This window comes from Macaca mulatta, chromosome 7 (genome assembly GCF_049350105.2).
Source record: "Macaca mulatta isolate MMU2019108-1 chromosome 7, T2T-MMU8v2.0, whole genome shotgun sequence".
Classification (NCBI taxonomy): domain Eukaryota; kingdom Metazoa; phylum Chordata; class Mammalia; order Primates; family Cercopithecidae; genus Macaca; species Macaca mulatta.
This window is the reverse complement of record NC_133412.1, coordinates 4,699,724-4,711,650: the sequence shown is the minus strand read 5'-3', so window position 1 is coordinate 4,711,650 and position 11,927 is coordinate 4,699,724. Positions and strand designations below refer to the sequence as shown.

The 11,927-nt window shown below is 57.6% G+C and overlaps 1 long non-coding RNA gene and 6 other non-coding genes across 7 annotated transcripts; all 7 read left to right on the top strand.

Annotated features, from left to right (window-relative positions):
* Positions 1–1,072: 1,072 nt before the first annotated feature.
* Positions 1,073–1,154, top strand: LOC114679855 (small nucleolar RNA SNORD115). Its single transcript, XR_003731947.2, has one exon. It is a non-coding gene; the product is annotated as a small nucleolar RNA SNORD115 (small nucleolar RNA).
* On the top strand, positions 1,075–10,351 carry LOC106999086 (uncharacterized). Its single transcript, XR_013395451.1, has 9 exons — positions 1,075–1,443; positions 2,770–2,899; positions 3,263–3,307; positions 4,618–4,749; positions 5,139–5,182; positions 6,480–6,614; positions 6,999–7,043; positions 8,196–8,488; positions 8,872–10,351. It is a non-coding gene; the product is annotated as an uncharacterized LOC106999086 (long non-coding RNA).
* LOC114679866 (small nucleolar RNA SNORD115) lies at positions 2,954–3,035 on the top strand. Its single transcript, XR_003731958.2, has one exon. It is a non-coding gene; the product is annotated as a small nucleolar RNA SNORD115 (small nucleolar RNA).
* LOC114679851 (small nucleolar RNA SNORD115) lies at positions 4,820–4,901 on the top strand. Its single transcript, XR_003731943.2, has one exon. It is a non-coding gene; the product is annotated as a small nucleolar RNA SNORD115 (small nucleolar RNA).
* LOC114679847 (small nucleolar RNA SNORD115) lies at positions 6,671–6,751 on the top strand. The gene has a single exon (XR_003731939.2). It is a non-coding gene; the product is annotated as a small nucleolar RNA SNORD115 (small nucleolar RNA).
* Positions 8,545–8,626, top strand: LOC114679876 (small nucleolar RNA SNORD115). Its single transcript, XR_003731968.2, has one exon. It is a non-coding gene; the product is annotated as a small nucleolar RNA SNORD115 (small nucleolar RNA).
* Positions 10,352–10,407: 56 nt separating the features above from the next.
* Positions 10,408–10,488, top strand: LOC114679874 (small nucleolar RNA SNORD115). The gene has a single exon (XR_003731966.2). It is a non-coding gene; the product is annotated as a small nucleolar RNA SNORD115 (small nucleolar RNA).
* The last annotated feature ends 1,439 nt before the right edge of the window (positions 10,489–11,927 follow it).

Here is an 11,927-nt window from a genome sequence, read left to right as displayed (position 1 = left end):
GAATGGGGCCAACACTGTTGAGCAACAGGCCATCCCAGTGGCACGTATTGAGCCTGGTGGGGTGTGGTACAGTTTCAATGCAGTTGAGCTAATGCTGAGATCTGTATGACGCTTGGTGCTGCTGCTGGCCAGCCCTGGGACCCATGGGCTTTGCGCTAAGTGGGTAGCCCACATCCCACTGGTGGTAACCCATTCTCCGAGTTTGAGTAATGGTTACCAGTGGCATTCTGAGGTGGGAAGGCCCACTCTCTAGGGTCCTATACTGGGAATTTGCCGCCCCGGCTTCTTCTGAGACATGTGGTCACCTCCAGGGTCGTGGGGTCTTAGGCCCAAGGAAAGGAAAAGATACCATGTGGCCCTTGATTGGCCAGGTGTGGCCCAGGTCTGTTGGGGAGGTGTGTGGGATGTGGATGGGGTCCCACCAGTGAAAGCATGTGGCCCAGGTCCCCAGGCTGTGATTTTCAGTGCACATTTGGACAGGGTGCCTCAGCATGTGCCCACCACGTCCAGGGGCAGGCTATGTGACTGCCAGGTTTGCAATGGTGCGTAGCTTACGAGCTACCCTCCTTGGTGGGCCAGGAGCTGGTTGGTGGCCCTGTCCTCTGCCCCATGTCCCCGGTGTGGCCCTGGGGTTGTGTGTGGGAACAGGCCCGGGCAGTGGAGGTGCTCTTGGGGCCTGCAGTAGGGTGCAACCCAGACATTTTGCCTGAGCCAAGTGACATGCTTGCCCTGTCTTTCCAGGGTTTGGTGGCAGGGAGGGCCAAGGGTACCCAGTGTCCGTGTGGGTCAGTGTTCAGCATGGATCCCATCACATGAGTATCCCTTAGCCCTTTCTCCACATTGATGTGTGAGGCCCTGGTTAGACACATTTCCTCCTCCTGTCCCTCCAGATGGTGAGCCTGGAGGAAGACTTGTGTTGGCCCACAGGCCCCAGGCCAATGTCAGCCAGGTGCTCATCCCCTGGTGTGCTGAAACTCTGGCCCTCCGTGGCACCCTGGTCTCCTGCACTGAGCTGTGGTGAGCATATCCTGGTCCTGCTGAATGCAAGTGTGGGGAGGGATTGTCCTAGGTTGGGTCAATGATGAGAACCTTATAATGTTCTGAAGAGAGGTGATGACTTAAAAATCATGCTCAATAGGATTACGCTGAGGCCCAGCCTAGGTGAGAATTTTGGAAGAGGACACTGGGATCCTGAAGCCCCCTGCAGGGCTCCTGTGTTTTGGGCTGGGGACCTGGAGGCCCTGAAGGGCATCTGGTGGACCCAACTGTATCTCTGTGCTCCTCCATGAGGCAGCCCAGCCTCCCTGTACTGGCTTGGTATCTAGGCTCCGGGTCTCCAGGGACGGGACACGTTGGAGACTCCTTCCTGAGCCCTCGTTCTCCCTTTGTGTCTTTCAGTGAGCTTTTCCACCCAGGTGGGCCCCCTGGTATTGACCGACATAGGTGAGTGCATCCTGCTGGGGTCATGGGCTATTAGATAGTCTGTGTAGGGTCACTGAGGTTCAGCTTTTGGGCCACAAGGGTTTTCGCAGGCAACCGACCTGAACTCCCACCTGGGAGAGATGGGTTCTCCAGGAGGGCAGCTTTTTTAGGAATCAGACCCAAGGAGGATGCCTTCCCTGAAGCCCTACAGGGGTGATGGTGGTCCAGGCGGGAAAGGGTTCCTTCTGCCCAACTCAGGGCCCAACGCAGGGCAGCGCCTCCTTGAGAATTGGTGCTCTGGTAAGGCCTGGAGGACTGCCCAGGCCACGTGAAGGAGGTCAGAGGGGCTACAGGGAACCATGGGGGTAACAGGGGAGCTCTTGGCCCCCCGAGTGTGTGAATGGGCCCGTTGAGTTGGGTTGCGGAGATTCAAGGATCGCACCTGACCCATGGCCCTGAATGACCATCCCTGTTGAGCAGTGGGTCATCCCAGTGGGTCTCCTGGAGCCTGGTGGGGGTCGGCATTGTTTTCCTGGGGTTGGGTCAAGGTGGAGCTCTGGCTGGTGCCTGGTGGTGCTGCAGGTCAGCCCTGGGACTCGTGGGCTTTGGGCCAAGAGGCAGCCCACATCCCACTGGGGGTCACCCTTTCTCTGAGGTTGAGTTTCATGAAGGGTGGCCTCCTGAGGTGGGAAGGCCCACTGTTGAGGCACCTAGACTGGGAATTGTTCCTCAGGCTGCTTAGGAGCCATGGTGTCACCTCCAAGGTGGTGGGATCTTGGGACTAAGCAAAGGAGGGGGCACCATGTGGCTCCCAATTGGCCATGTGTGGCTGGCTGTGTGTCTGGGAGGTGTGTGGAGTATGGATGGGGCCCCCCAGAGAAAGCAAGTGGCCCTGCAGTCCTAGGAGGTGATTTCTGGTGTAGGCTTGGAGAGGGTGCCTATATGCGCGCCCACCATACCTAGGAGCAGGCTATGCCACTGCAGAGTCTGCAGTGACACCTGGCATATGGGCCAGCCTCCTTGGTTGGCTGTGACTTGGCTGGTGGCCTGTGCTTGTGCCCAGTGGTCAGGGCAGCTCTGAGTTAATGCAGGGGAGCCATTTTGGGCAGTGGAGGTGCCCTCGGGTCCTACAGTATGGCACAGCCTGGGTGTTTTGCTCAAGCCCAGTGACCTGCCTACCTTATCCTTCCCGGGTTCGGTGGCAGGGAGAGCCAAGGGTGCCCTGCATTGGGGACGAGTCAGTATTTTGCATGAATCTCATCACATGTGTCCATGGAGGACAAGCAAGCATGAGCTGGCACCAGCCGCCCCCTTCTCTGCATGGAGGGTGGTTATGTGTTTCCCTAGATGATGAGACTGGAGGAAGACTTCCGTTGGGCCCACTTTTCCTGGGCTAGTGTCCATCAGCCAGGTGCTTAGCCCCAGTGCCTTGAAACTCCGGCCCTTCCTGGCACGTGGTCTCCTGCACTGAGCTGTGGTGAGTACATCCGGGTTCCACTGGATGTTTGTGCGGGTAGGGGTTTTCTGTGTTGGGTCAATGATGAGAACCTTAAATTGTCCTGAAGAGAGGTGATGACTTAAAAATCATGCTCAATAGGATTACGCTGAGGCCCAGCCTAGGTGAGAATTTTGGAAGAGGATTATGAGATTCAGGCCACTGTATTTTGGGCTGGAGACCTGGAGGCTCTGAAGGGCATCTGGAGGTGGCCCAACCTATCTCTGTGCTCCTCCATGAGGCAGCTCAGGGTCCCCTTGTGGGGTTGGTGGTGTTCTGGTTCCCTGGTGTGGGGAATGTTGGTGGCTCCTTCCTGAGCCCCCATTCTCGCCTTGTGTCTTTCAGTGAGCTCTTCCACCCAGGAGGGCCCCTTGGCATTGACTGGCATAGGTGAGTGGATCCTGCTGGGATCATTGGTCAGGAGCCATACCGTGTGGGGTCCCCGAGGTTCAGCCTTTGGGCCACAAGGGTTTTCTCAGGGAGCAGACCTGAATTTCCACCTGGGAGGGAAAGGTTCTCTTGGAGGATGGCTTTTTTGGGAATCTAACCCAAGGAAGACTCCTTCTTTGAAGCCCTACAGGGGTGATGGTGGTCCAGGCAGGAAAGGGTTCCTTCTGCCCAACGCAGGACAGCGCCCAGTTGAGACTTGGTACTCCAGTAAGGTCTCAGGACTGCCCAGGCCACATGAAGGAGGCCAGAGGGGCTATGGGCTGCCACTGGGGTAATAGGGGATCTCTTGGTCCCTGGAGTGTGGTGTGTGAATGGGGTTGGGTTGCGGAGATTCAAGGATCGTGCCCCACCCATGACCCTGAATGCGACCATCCCTGTTGAGCAATGGGGCATCCTAGTGGATCTCCTGGAGCCTGGTGTGGGGTGGCGTTATTTCCCTGGGGTTGGGTCAAGGTGGAGCTCTGGGTGGTACCTGGTTGTACTGCAGGTCAGCCTTGGGACTTGTGGGCTTTGGGCCAAGGGACAACTGCATCCTGCTGGGCATCACCCTATCTCCGAGGTCAAATGTCCTTGAGGGTGGCTTCCTGAAGTGGGAAGCCCCATTGTCGAGGAACCTGCCCCAGGATTTTGTTGCTCAGGCTTCTTCTGAGCCATGGCATCGCCTCCAGGGTGACAGAGTCTTGGGCCCAAGCAAAGGAGAGGGCACTATGTCGCTCTGAGTTGGCCAAGTGTAGCCTAGCTCTGTGGTGGGAGGTGTGAAGAGCATGGATGGTGACCCACCAGAGAAAGCACGTGGCCCTGCAGCCCCAAGCTGCGATTTCTGGTGCATGCTTGTAGAGGACGTCTTGATGTGAGCCCACCACACCCAGGGGCAGACTGCATGACTGCCAGGACTGCAGTGGCACGTGGCATCTGGGCCAGCCTTCTTTGTTGGCCATGACCTGGCTAATGGCCCTGGCCCGTGCCCTGGGGTCATGCAGGGGAGCCCTCTTGGAGGGTGGAGGTGCTCTCAGGGCCTGCAGTATAGCACAGGCTGGGCATTTGGCCCGAGCCCAGTGACCTGCCTGCCTTGTCCTTCCCAGGTTTGGTGGCAGGGAAGGACAAGGGTGCCCCATGTTGGTGACAAGTCCGTTTTTCACATGGATCTCATCACATGCGTCCATGGAGGATGAGCAACCGTGAACTGACCCCCGCTACCTCCTTACCACATGGAGGTCATTTTGGACTCATGTCCTCCACCTCTGTCCCAGATGGTGAGACCGGAGGAAGGCTTGCATTGGACCTGCTGTTCCTGGGCCAGTGGCCATTAGCCCGGTGCCCAGTCCCTGATGCTCTGAAGCTCAGGTCCTTCATGGTGCACTGGTCTCCTGCACTGAGCTGTGGTGAGCACATCCGGGTCCCGCTGGAATCATGTGTGAGGTGGGTTGGTCCCCTGGGTTGGTCCCCTGGGTTGGGTCCATGACGAGAACCTTAAATTGTCCTGAAGAGAGATGATGACTTAAAAATCATGCTCAATAGGATTACGCTGAGGCCCAGCCTAGGTGAGAATTTTGGAGGAGGACACTGGGATCCTGAGATCCCTGGCAGGGCCACTATATTTTGGGCTGGAGAACTCGAGGCCCTGAAGGGCAACTTGGGAGGCCCCAATGTATCCCTGCACCCCTCTGTAAGGCAGCCCAGTTTAGCTGTGTGAGCTTGGTGTCTGGTTCCCTGGGGATGGGGCATATTGGGGGCTACTTCTTGAGCCGCCATTCTCCCCCATGTCTTTCAGTGAGCTCTTCTGTCCAGGTGGGGCCATGGCCTTAAGCGGCATAGGTGAGTGTATCCTATTGGGGTCATGGTCCCTGAATGAGGCAGCATGGGGCCATTGAGGGTCAGCCTTAGGGCCACTAGGGTTTTCTCAGGGTGCCACCAGAGAGGGAACTTTTCTCCAGTAGCATCGCTTCCTTGGGAATCTGACCCTAGCAGCACGCATTTCCTAAAGCCTTGCAGAGGTGATGGAGGTCCAGGCAGAAAGAGTTCCTTCAGCCCAACACAGAGCACCTCCCAGCTGAAACTCGGTAGACTGGTCAGGCCTCGAGGACTGCCCAGGCCACATGAGGGGAGCAATACGGGCTCTGGGGCAGCCTGGGAGTCAAGCTGGAGTTCTTCCTCCCTGGACAGTGGTGGTGATTGGGCCCATGTAGACAAGCCCCAGATATTCAGGACTGCACCCCATCTGTGGCCCTGAGTGGGACCAACCCTGTTGAGTAATGGGCCATCTTAGTGGTACCTCCTTGAGCCTGGTAGGGGGAGGCACTGTTTCAATGCAGTTGTGTCAAGGCTGAGCTCTGGCTGGTGCCTGGTGGTGCTGCAGGCAGCCCTGGAGGTTGTGGTCTTTGGGCCAAGGGGGCAGCTCACATCCCGCTGGGGTCACCCCTTCCTTGAGATTCAATAGCATGAAGGGTGTCCTCCTGAGGTGGGAAGTCCTGCTGTCCAGGGACCTGTTCTGGGAATTTGCCCCACAGGCTACTTCTGAGCCATGGGGTCACCTCCAGGGTGGAAGGGTCTTGATCCCAAGGAAAGGAGAGGACACCACGTGGTTTCTGATTGGCCCAGTGTAACCTGGCTCTGTGTGTGGAAGGTGTAGGGCATGATGAAGACCCACCAGAGAAAGCACGTGGGCCCGGAGGCCTCCAGGCTTTGATTTCTGGTGTGTGCTTGGAGAGGGCACCAGGGTGAGTACCCACCATGCAGGCTCTGTGACTGCCAGGTCTGCATTGGCTCCTGGTGTCAGGGTCAGACTCCTTGGTTGGCCATGAGCAGGTTGGTTGCTCTGACCCATGCCCCAGGGTCCCAGTGCGGCCCTGGGGTTGTTCGGGGGAGCCGGCCCGAGCAGTGGAGTTGCTCTTGGGGCCTGCAGTAGGGCACTGCCCAGGGGTCTTGCCCCAGCACAGTGACCCATATTCCCTGTCTTTCCAGGGTTTGGTGACCAGGAGGGTCAATGGTGCCCCGTTTCCATGATGGGTCAGTGTTCTGCGTGGATTCCATCACATGGGCATCCCCTACCCACCTTCCCCACACTGATACGTGAGGCCCTGGTTGGACACATGTCCTTCTGCTGTCACCCCAGATGGTGAGCCTGGAAGAAGAGTTGTGTGGGGCCCCCACAGGCCCCAGGCTAGTGTCCTTCAGCCTGGTGCTCATCCCTCCAGTGCATTGAAGCTCAGATCCTCCCCGGCACGCTGGTCTCCTGCACTGAGCTGTGGTGAGCACATCCAGGTTCTGCTGGATGCATGCGTGGGGAGGGGCTTGCCCTTGGTTGGGTCAATGATGAGAACCTTATATTGTCTGAAGAGAGGTGATGACTTAAAAATCATGCTCAATAGGATTACGCTGAGGCCCAACCTAGGTGAGAATGTTGGAAGAGGATACTGGGATCCCGAGATCTCCAACAGGTCCACTGTATTTTTGGCTGGAGACCTGGAGGTCCTGAAGGGCATCTGGAAGGAGGCCCAACGCTGTCTCTGTGCTCTTCCTTGAGGCAACCCAGGCTACCTCTGCAGGCTTGGTGTTGGTGCTGCAGTTCCCTGGGGCCAGGGAACATTGGTGGCTCCTTCCTGAGCCCCCATTCCTCCCTTGTGTCTTTCAGTGAGCTTTTCCTCCCAGGCGGGCCCCCTGGAATTGACTGGCATAGGTAAGTGAATCCTGCTGGGGTCATGGGCCATTAGCCAGGCCGTGTGGGGTAGCCGAGGTTCAGCCTTTGGGCCACAAGGGTTTTCTCAGGCAGCCGACCTGAATTCCCACCTGAGAGAGATGGGTTCTCCAGGAGGGTGGCTTTTTTGGGAATTAGACCCAAGGAGGATACCCGAAGCACTGCAGGGGTGATGGTGGTCCAGGCAGGAAAGGGTTCTGTCAGCCCCAGGCAAGGCAGCTTCTAGCTGAGACTCGGTGCTTGGGTCAGTTCTCAAGGACTGCCTGAACACGAGGGGGTCCAGAGGGGCTCTGGGTGCCACGGGGGTCACATGGGAGCTCTCAGTCCCCAGAGTGTGGTGTGTGAATGGACCGTTAGGGTTGGGTCTTGGGCATAAAAGGGTCGTGCCCCACCCATTGCCTGGAATGTGACCATCCCTATTGAGCCATGGGCCATCCCAGTAGGTCTCCTGGAGCCTGGTGGGAGACGGCGTTGTTTTCCTGGGGTTGGGTCAAGGCGGAGCTCTGGCCCGTATGTAGTTGTGCTGCAGGTCAGCCCTGGGACTTGTGGGCTTTGGGTTAAGGGGCAGCCCACATCCTGCTGTGGATCACCCTATCTCTGAAATCAAGTGTCAGGAAGGGTGGCCCCCTGAGATGGGAAAGTCAGCTGTCGAGGGACCTGTTCCGGGATTTTGTTGCTCAGGCTGCTTGGAATCCATTGTGTCACCTCCAGGGTGGTGGAATTTTGGGCCCAAGCAATGGAGAGGGCACCACATGACTCCCGATTGTTCAAGTGTGGCTGACTCTGTGTGTGGGAGACATGCAGAGTACGGATGGTGACCCACCAAAGAAAGCATGTGGCTCAGGCTGTGATTTCCAGTGCTTCATTGGAAAGGGTGCCTGTACGCACGCCCCCCATGCCCACGGGTAGACTATGTGACTGCCAGGTCTGCAGTGGTGCATGGCATCTGGGCCAGCCTTCTTGGTTGGCCATGACCTGGCTAATGGCTCTGGCCCGTGCCCAGTGATCCCAGGGATGCCCTGGGGTCATGCAGCAGAGCCCTCTTGGACAGTGGAGGTGCTCTCAAAGCCTGCAGTATGGCACAGCCTGGGCGTTTAGCCTGAGCCCAGTGACCTACCTGCCCTGTCCTTCCAGGGTTCGGTGGCACACAGGGCCAAGGGTGTCTGTGTCAGTGACAAGCACGTGGATCTCATCACATGCATCCATGGAGGATGAGCAAGTATGAGCTGGAATGACCTACCTCCTTCCGCTCATGGAGGTCATTTTGGACACATATCCTCCAGCTCTCTCCCAGATGGTGAAACCGGAGGAAGACTTGCATTGGGCCTCCTGTTCCTGGGCAGGTGTCCATCAGTCTGTTGCCCAGCCCCATGATGTGCTGAAGCTCAGGTCCTTCCTGGTGCCCTGGTCTCCTGCACTGAACTGTGGTGAGCACATCTGGGTTCTGCTGGAATCATGTGTGAGGTGATTGGTCCTCTGGGTTGGGTCGATGATGACAACCTTACATTGTCCTGAAGAGAGGTGATGACTTAAAAATCATGCTCAATAGGATTACGCTGAGGCCCAACCTAGGTGAGAATTTTGGAAGAGGATGCTGGAATCCCAAGATCCCCAGCAGGGCCACTATATTTTGGGATGTAGAACTTGAGGTCCTGAAGGTCATCTCAGGGGTGCCCAGCCCTGTCTCTGTGCCCCTCTGGGAGACAGCCCAGGCTCCCTGTGTGGGCTTGGTGTCTGGACTCAGGTTGCCCGGGGATGGGGCATGTTGTCGGCTCCTTCCTGATCACGTGTTCTCCCCCTTGTCTTTCAGTGAGCTCTTCTGCCCAGATGGGGCCCATGGCCTTAAGTGGCATAGGTATGTATATCCTGTTGGGGTCGTGGGCCATGAATGAGGAAGCCAGGGCCATTGAGGGTCAGCCTTCAGGCCACTAGGGTTTTCTCCGGGTGCCACTGGGGAGGGAACATTTCTCCAGTAGGGTCACTTTCTTAGAAATCTGACCCTAGGAGCATACATTTCCTGAAGCCCTGCAGGTTGATGGTGGTCCAGGCAGAAAGGGTTCCTTCAGCCCAACATAGAGCAGCTCCCAGCTGAAACTCAGTGGGCTGGTCAGGGCTGGAGGACTGCCCAGGCCACATGATGGGGGCAACAGGGGCTCTAGGTCAGTCTGGGAGTTACACTGGAGTTCTCCCTGCCTGGACAGTAGTGGGTGATTGGGCCCACGCAGACAGGCCCCGCAGATTCAGGACTGCCCCCATCCATGACCCTGAATGGGACCGACCCTGTTGAGTAATGGGCCATCTTAGTAGTACCTCCTTGAGCCTGGTAGGGGGAGGCACTGTTTCAATGCAGTTGGATCAAGGCTGAGCTCTGGCTGGTGCCTGGTGGTGCTGCAGGCAGCCCTGGAGGTTGTGGTCTTTGGGCCAAGGGGGCAGCTCACATCCCGCTGGGGTCACCCCTTCCTTGAGATTCAGTGGCGAGAAGGGTGTCCTCCTGAGGTGGGAAGTCCTGCTGTCCAGGGACCTGTTCTGGGAATTTACTCCACAGGCTACTTCTGAGCCACGGGGTCACCTCCAGGGTGGAAGGGTCTTGATCCCAAGGAAAGGAGAGGACACCACGTGGTTTCTGATTAGCCCAGTGTGACCTGGCTCTGTGTGTGGAAGGTGTAGGGCATGATGAAGACCCACCAGAGAAAGCACGTGGGCCCGGAGGCCTCCAGGCTTTGATTTCAGGTGTGTGCTTGGAGAGGGCACCAGGGTGGGTACCCACCATGCCCAGGGCAGGCTCTGTGACTGCCAGGTCTGCATTGGCTCCTGGTGTCAGTGCCAGACTCCTTGGTTGACCCCGAGCAAGTTGGTGGCCCCGATCCATGCTCTATGGTCCCAGTGCGGCCCTACGGTTGTTCGGAGGAAGCGGTCAGAGCAGTGGAGGTGCTGTTGGGGCCTGCAGTAAAGCACAGCCCAGGCATCTTGCCCCAGCACAGTGACCTGCATTCCCTGTCTTTCCAGGGCTTGGTGGTCAGGAGGGCCAATGTTACCCTGTGTCCATGATGGGTCAGTATTCTACATGGATTCCATCACATGGGCATCCCCTACCCAACTACCCACAATGATATGCGAGGCCCTGGGTGGACATGTGTCCTTCTGCTGTCACCCCAGATGATGAGCCTGGAAGAAGACTTCTGTTGGGCCTCAACAGGCCTCAGGCCAGTGTCCATCAGCCTGGTGTTCATCCCCTGGTGTGTTGAAGCTCAGATCCTCCCTGGCACCCTGGTCTCCTGCACTGAGCTGTGGTGAGCACATCCAGGTTCTGCTGGAATCATGTGTGAGGTGATTGGTCCTCTGGGTTGGGTCAATGATGAGAACCTTATATTGTCTGAAGAGAGGTGATGACTTAAAAATCATGCTCAATAGGATTACGCTGAGGCCCAACCTAGGTGAGAATGTTGGAAGTGGACACTGGGATCCCGAGATCTCCAACAGGTCCACTGTATTTTTGGCTGGAGACCTGGAGGTCCTGAAGGGCATCTGGAAGGAGGCCCAACGCTGTCTCTGTGCTCTTCCTTGAGGCAACCCAGGCTACCTCTGCAGGCTTGGTGTTGGTGCTGCAGTTCCCTGGGGCCAGGGAACATTGGTGGCTCCTTCCTGAGCCCCCATTCCTCCCTTGTGTCTTTCAGTGAGCTTTTCCTCCCGGGCGGGCCCCCTGGAATTGACTGGCATAGGTGAGTGAATCCTGCGGGGGTCATGGGCCATTAGCCAGGCCGTGTGGGGTCGCTGAGGTTCAGCCTTTGAGCCAGAAGGGTTTTCTCAGGCAGCCAACCTGAATTCCCACCTGAGAGAGATGGGTTCTCCAGGAGGGTGGCTTTTTTGGGAATTAGACCCAAGGAGGATACCCGAAGCCCTGCAGGGGTGACGGTGGTCCAGGCAGGAAAGGGTTCTGTCAGCCCCAGGCAAGGCAGCTTCTAGCTGAGACTCGGTGCTTGGGTCAGTTCTCAAGGACTGCCTGAACACGAGGGGGTCCAGAGGGGCTCTGGGTGCCACGGGGGTCACATGGGAGCTCTCAGTCCCCAGAGTGTGGTGTGTGAATGGACCGTTAGGGTTGGGTATTGGGCATAAAAGGGTCGTGCCCCACCCATTTCCTGGAATGTGACCATCCCTATTGAGCCATGGGCCATCCCAGTGTGTCTCCTGGAGCCTGGTGGGAGACGGCGTTGTTTTCCTGGGGTTGGGTCAAGGCGGAGCTCTGGCCCGTATGTAGTTGTGCTGCAGGTCAGCCCTGGGACTTGTGGGCTTTGGGTTAAGGGGCAGCCCACATCCTGCTGTGGATCACCCTATCTCTGACATCAAGTGTCAGGAAGGGTGGCCCCCTGAGATGGGAAAGTCAGCTGTCGAGGGACCTGTTCCGGGATTTTGTTGCTCAGGCTGCTTGGAATCCATTGTGTCACCTCCAGGGTGGTGGAATTTTGGGCCCAAGCAATGGAGAGGGCACCACATGACTCCCGATTGTTCAAGTGTGGCTGACTCTGTGTGTGGGAGACATGCAGAGTACGGATGGTGACCCACCAAAGAAAGCATGTGGCTCAGGCTGTGATTTCCAGTGCTTCATTGGAAAGGGTGCCTGTACGCACGCCCCCCATGCCCACGGGTAGACTATGTGACTGCCAGGTCTGCAGTGGTGCATGGCATCTGGGCCAGCCTTCTTGGTTGGCCATGACCTGGCTAATGGCTCTGGCCCGTGCCCAGTGATCCCAGGGATGCCCTGGGGTCATGCAGCAGAGCCCTCTTGGACAGTGGAGGTGCTCTCAAAGCCTGCAGTATGGCACAGCCTGGGCGTTTAGCCTGAGCCCAGTGACCTACCTGCCCTGTCCT